Source organism: Pteropus alecto, unplaced genomic scaffold (genome assembly GCF_000325575.1).
Source record: "Pteropus alecto unplaced genomic scaffold, ASM32557v1 scaffold251, whole genome shotgun sequence".
Classification (NCBI taxonomy): domain Eukaryota; kingdom Metazoa; phylum Chordata; class Mammalia; order Chiroptera; family Pteropodidae; genus Pteropus; species Pteropus alecto.
Window position 1 is genome coordinate 3,744,047 of NW_006431048.1, and position 6,232 is coordinate 3,750,278.

Sequence of the window (6,232 nt, forward strand, 5' to 3'; positions counted from 1 at the left end):
AAACAGCAGCATCTTCATCAGGACCACACAGGGAACACATACAAACTACCCACAGTCCCCTTAGCTGTATTCAAAACACATCATAGAAATGACATTTGAAGATGAGAATGGTAAAAAATAAAAAAAGTACTGTGTTCTCCTGGCATGCTGGTATGAGTGCCTGAAAATAGATGTCGGCCAGGTTTCATGTGCACATTATCCCCAGTTTCAGAAGACACTCTTGGCAAACCTCTTCAGGGTGAGGATATGATCAGGCAATGGAAGCATCTATGAAGAGCGAGCATCTCCTTCAGGACTTGCTGATGGATGGTTGATCACTCACACAGAGGGAAGGAACCATGGACTTCATGATAATGACACTTGAATCAGCTTTTGTTTCTCTAGGGCATTAAAAATAGAAGGGAACCACCATATATAGAGTATAAGAAGTGTTACAGAAAAGAGGTGGTAAAGTATTCATTTTGACAAGTCACTTTGCAAGTGATAATGAAAGTAATTTGGAGAAAAATATCTTCGTCTAATACTGTGTTAGGGTGTGCATCCTGTAGTCTAAATCTGTTGATGACATTAAAATATATTTTTTGTTGTTCTTCTTTATAGAAGTTTATAAGTTGGAGGCACTCCAGAAAACAGAGGAGGGAAATAGATTCTAAAACATGTAATGTGTTCTAGAATTAGAGCTGCATAATAAGTAAAAAGAAATGATATAAAGGTAGAAGAAATGTATAAATATTACAACAAGGACATGAAACTATTTTATGACCTTTACTCAGGGACTAAAAAAATTGGATAAGTCTCTAAAAGATACTGAGAGGTAACAGGCAAAAACTAGATAATGTAAGGTAGTGATATCTTTTGGGGAGTTTAAAACAAAATAAAGAAGTTATTCAAGAAAATAATATCTGAGGATCTCAAAGGAGTACAAAATGTAGTTTCACAGTTTGGAAAGATAACCCAGTTCTGGGAGCCCTTATCTCTATTCCAGACGGCAAAAGAGTTCTGGATCTAGTTTGAGAAGATCCCAAGACAATTTCAGAGGATTATGGCTGTAAAAGCATAGGTGACCCTCCAGATGAGCTTGGTCCCTTTAAAGTCAGAAGTGACCACCCCTGGGCTGAGTGGCCCTTGACCATGTACCACATAGTTTTCACCTGCACGCTTGCTCCGAGCCAACTTCCAAGCTCTGTGCTCCTCCACCTGAGCTTCCCTGTACTCAGTCTTGTTCCTAGGCTACCTGACTGATTTTTAATGCCTGGAGATTTGCTTCTATCTCTGCATGACCAAGCCTTGGCCAAGCCACTATTTCTGTTGACTCAGTTGCAACATCTGCTCCTGCTGGGGATGATCATACTTTTCAAAGGTGACACACAGTTCAGTTTGAACTCAGACTCTTCTGTGGTCATTCGGAGCAGCAGAAAGCACTGTCTTTTAGAATCACTGCAGAACTCACACACTTAAATGTATAGTTGGTTTCTATAGCCATCGCTGTGTCCAGATTGGGCAGTAACCTTGACTGAGACATCCCTTACCTCTGTTGAGATAAACTCAGCTGGCATTTAAAATCTCAGTACACTTCCCTTGGCTTGTCCACAGGGACCTTGACTGAGACATCCCTTACCTCTGTTTAAGAAAATCTCAGTACACTTCCCTTGGCTTGTCCACAGGAGAGTAAAGTGGAACACTTCATCAAGAAATGGAGAAGAAACGTATGATTGGCCATTGCTGCTGTATGAATCATGGCTCTCAAGCTCAAAGGTGGCAGTGTAAATGCAAGTGACACCGCTGCTGCATTTGCCTGGCACACCTATAAAATATGCAGCATATTTTAGCCTTCAGTGTTGGAATTTCCAAATAGAGACTCGTAAGATCCTCAAGTGTTTGATTCTAACATCGAGCCAAGGATTCTGTTCTACAAATGTGACCTGCGGCATGGGGAAAGGACCCAGTCTTCTGTGTCTGTTGCTTCAAACTCTTCCATCTTCTGGAGGCTAGAGAAAGATGTATGTCTACATTTTGAAATATGCGCCTTGAACAAGTATTACTAACCTGTGAAAAACTTGTCTGACTTTGAATAAATTCTCAGTTTACAGAAGTCTATGGAAATATCAAAATAAAGCATCAGAAGAAGTGGTAATGTCAGAGAACATTAACTAAGGAGAGAACCTGAAAAATAAAGTTCTATGTGTCAAAAACTGTCTTTGATTAGTTTGGACTTTTGTTTTTCATCCTCTTCCTCTTTTATATTTCTCTCCTAAAATTAAGTGCTCTTTCACGATCTACTTAATATTGTGAGAAATGCCAAGTCCAGAAATTAGGATAGCTTTTCTTATTTGAGTAATAAACAAGCAGCAGCATGGTGTGGAGGAAAGAGCTTGGGTTTCTGTCTTTGTCGCTAACCTTGGGTAACCTTGGCCTTGTCATGGCATCTTTCTGGGCCTCATTTTTTAATATCCGTAAAATAAGGGGAGTTCTCTGGAATACCCTTCTGGTTCTAAAATCCATTGACTCTGCCCCGCTGATGGTTTCTCCTGTTTGGAAGTTTCTGAATTTCTCATAAACTGTCGTAAGAGCCAGAATTCAGGAGAAATGCAAACTTATGACTCTATTTGCAACAATGTTCAAAAATTTTCAATGCAAATGTAGGTAATTGTCATCATTGCCTGAATATATTATACTTTAAAAATACTGTATTCTAAAATATAACCTTTAGAAAAAACAAATTTATTATGGAAAATAAATAATTGTTACTGCTTATCCCTGACCCTTCAGTGGCCCTTAGTCATCACCTGCAGTGGTGGTTCTCAACACTGGTTTTGCATTAGCATCACCTAGAGAGATTTTAAATACACCATTACCTGCCCTGCCACTTCAGAACTTCTGACATAATTGGTCTGTCATGGGTCTGGGTACCAGTATTTTTAAGAGTCAAGTTAAGAACCAGTGGTCTGCAAAATAAATTCAGTTCCCACGGCTGGTATATAAGACCCTCTAATGCATAGCTTAAACCTACTTATCTTCTGTGCTGATTACCTGTGGTCCCTTCTAATGTGCCATCATGTTTCACGTGTGTCATGTTCACATTTCCAAACCTCTGCATCTACTGTGATGGCTGGGAGTGCTATCACCCCCAAATGCCTAGTCTTTCTTGACCTCCTCCCTGCAATGCAGATTTTTTATTAGCATAGTTCCTATAATACTTTGTAATGGCCTGCTTTGCAGTCATCTATCTGTATTGTAAACATTTTATCCATAATTATATAATATTTTATCCACAATTCATGAATCTGGACCTACCACCTCTCTCATGCTTACACCTTCCCCCGCACCCCATGCTTTCTCATTTCTCAGGAATAACATCCACACCTCTTACATTGACTTACAAGGCCCCGTATAATCTGAACCTGTCTCTTTCTCAGACCTTTTCTCCTACCACTTCCCACTTGCTCACTTCACTCCAACCTTACCAGCCTTCTGTTTTTAAAACATGGCAGGCTTGTTCTCATCTCAGGGCCTTTGCACACGTTGTTCCTACCACCTGGGACATTGTTTTTCATCTGTCTCTTTCCCAACATTCAGGCCTTAGCTCAAATGTCATTTCTTTAAAGCTATCTTTCCTGAGCAGCCTAGCCAAAGTAGCACATTCCTCACCCCACCCGTCATGCTCTATCCTACTGCTTTTATGTTTTTAGGACTTATGCTATCTCAAATGATATTTCTATTCTGTACACATGATTATTGAAAGCCTCCCATTACTGTTATGTAAGTTCTATGAATATATGAACTTTCTTTGTCTAGAAAGGGCTTAATAACTATTGAATGGATGAATGTTGTCTCTCCTATAGGATAATGCTATGCCTAGCATAGTGACTGGAAAGGTGTTCAATAAGTGTTTGATGAATGAGTGCCTATGTCACAGATGTTTCTCCTTAATAGTATGACCCAAGACCTCTAAATAATAACAGGAATAAGAATTAGACTGACGTACATTTGCATTCTTCTTAATTTCCGGTTTTAAAAAAAAGAAATATATTTTTCTTTTTATAAGAAAATCAGATTCCATCTCTCCAGAACTTTGAAATTTTCATTTCTAGGACCTAGACCGTGGGCTCTCCCTCTTTCTGGGGATCCATTCAGCAAATAACAAAAGGAAGGAGGTTCCTCCGGGAATCAGTTTTGCCTAAAAGCCCCGAATTTAAACAGACCACTGCTCTGAGGTAACATGAGAGGAGAACAGATGTTTTTTTGAACATTTAAATTTGGAGACTTTCCAAATGGGTGACCGGACAAGCAAAGATGGTGGGTGGGCAGGGTCAAGAGAGGAGCCACAGGGCTCTGCACCGAGAGCCTGGGCCCAGGGTTCCCTTAGCTCTTTTCCTGCAGTCGACCTCTGCCCTCAGGCCTTTGTGAAATCATGGAGGAGGAAACTCTGGCCGGTGATGGTGATGGTGATAGATAATAATTTCTTCTCCTCAACTTGGTCCTTGCCCTGGGATACCTAGAGGTAGAGAATAATTGGGAAGGTTGTCAGAAACTTTGGGGGCACGTATGGAACAGCACTGGACTCTCTAGAGATCATGGGGTTTGTCAGGTATAATCTGAGGAGAAAGGGATGGCAAGTTAGTTTTCCCATGTATAAAATGAAGGGGTTGGGCTAGATGGTCTTTAGCAGTTCCTCTGTTTCCAGCTTGCTCAGTCTGTAAGAATTTGTAAGCATTTTGTTATTGAAGTGATCAACATCCAAACTGTAGGCAAAAGATAATGTAGTTAGCCTTTTCATCATGAAAGTCTTTGAACATATGCCAGGTATCCTCTGTGTAAAATTCTGTGATACTCTTTATTCTGCGGGGCACCAGCTAGCAAATTGAGATAGTAAATTACCATTACAGCGAAGTCTGGTTGGGATGCTGTAGAGCTGTATGGTCTCATATAGTAGCCACCAGCCACTTGTAGCTATTAAAATTAAAATTAGTTACAGTTAAAACAAAATAAATTCAGCTTCTTAGTCACATTAGCTATAAGTGATCAATAGCTATATATGGCTAGTTGGGGGCTGTATTAGACAGAGCAGCTATGTGCATTTCCATCATGACAGAACGTTCTATTGGACAGTGCTGGTTTAGACGGCACCCTTGCTAAGGATGAGAGGTGTCTAGTTAGAGAGCTGCCAAGGCCCCATCTGTCTCTAAGGCTGAGTGATTCTGTGGCTTCGTATTGGGAAGATTGCATTTCTGCTCTTCTGCTCAAAGATTTTGGCTTCCAAAGGTGCTGAGGTTGGTGGAGAGGAACAAAACAACTGCAAGGAGTTTCTGTCTGCCTGAGGACATTGTCGTTCGCCTCAAGAATTACAGCAAGATTAGGAGATGATGAGATTATACCGGAAAGCCCTTCGAAAAGTTGAAGAGTTACATGAGTATAAGGTATAATGATCATGAAGTGAATGCATTAGACACAAAGGCAACTTGGTCCTGGCTCCTCCTTGACTCTAAGCCAATCAAGGTGAAGTTGGATTTGAAACAGTGAGGTTTGGTTGCCATTGGCAACTGTCTCTACCTGTCCAAGCTCTGGGAACCTGGGTTAGAGAGAGTATGGAAGAGTTCGAGGGAGAACGTGGAGATCTGGCTTCTGCTAGGGAGAACTGTGTTTGCTTTGGCTTTAAGGGAGCCACTCAAATGGACTTAGCACAGTTTGAAAACTAGGGGAGGCTCCCTAGGGAGAGGCTTAGGGGCACAATCTTCTTTTCCAAGTGAAGAATGAGATCATAGAAAAGGTGACTGTCCTCTCTGTATGTCTCCTGGTCTGGCTTTCCTTCTGTTTCCCCTCATGACTTTTCATCATGGTCTTAACTCCTGTTGTGACAACATGGTCTGTTAACATTGTAGAAAAGGCACTTCTTTTGATGGATGTGGTAACTGCATTCACATGTCCAATAGTTTGGGTTAGGTCTCAGTGGGACTGATGGAAGAGAACTCGGAATGATTTGGAAGGCAGCCCTATCTGTCACTGTCATCAACAATGCATCCAAACATGACACCGTGCCGGGAGCTATAGGAAACCAGAGACTAGGGTGCAGACTCTATCCTTGGGTAGAGAAACAACCAAACACAGGCATGTATATTTAGAATATGTACTAAGAGAGTACGACTCTTAAGTATCAACTCTTGGGTAGAAAGTCATGGACTTTGAGTTACATGGACCTTGATTTAAATTCTGTTTATTGACTCTATGATCTTTG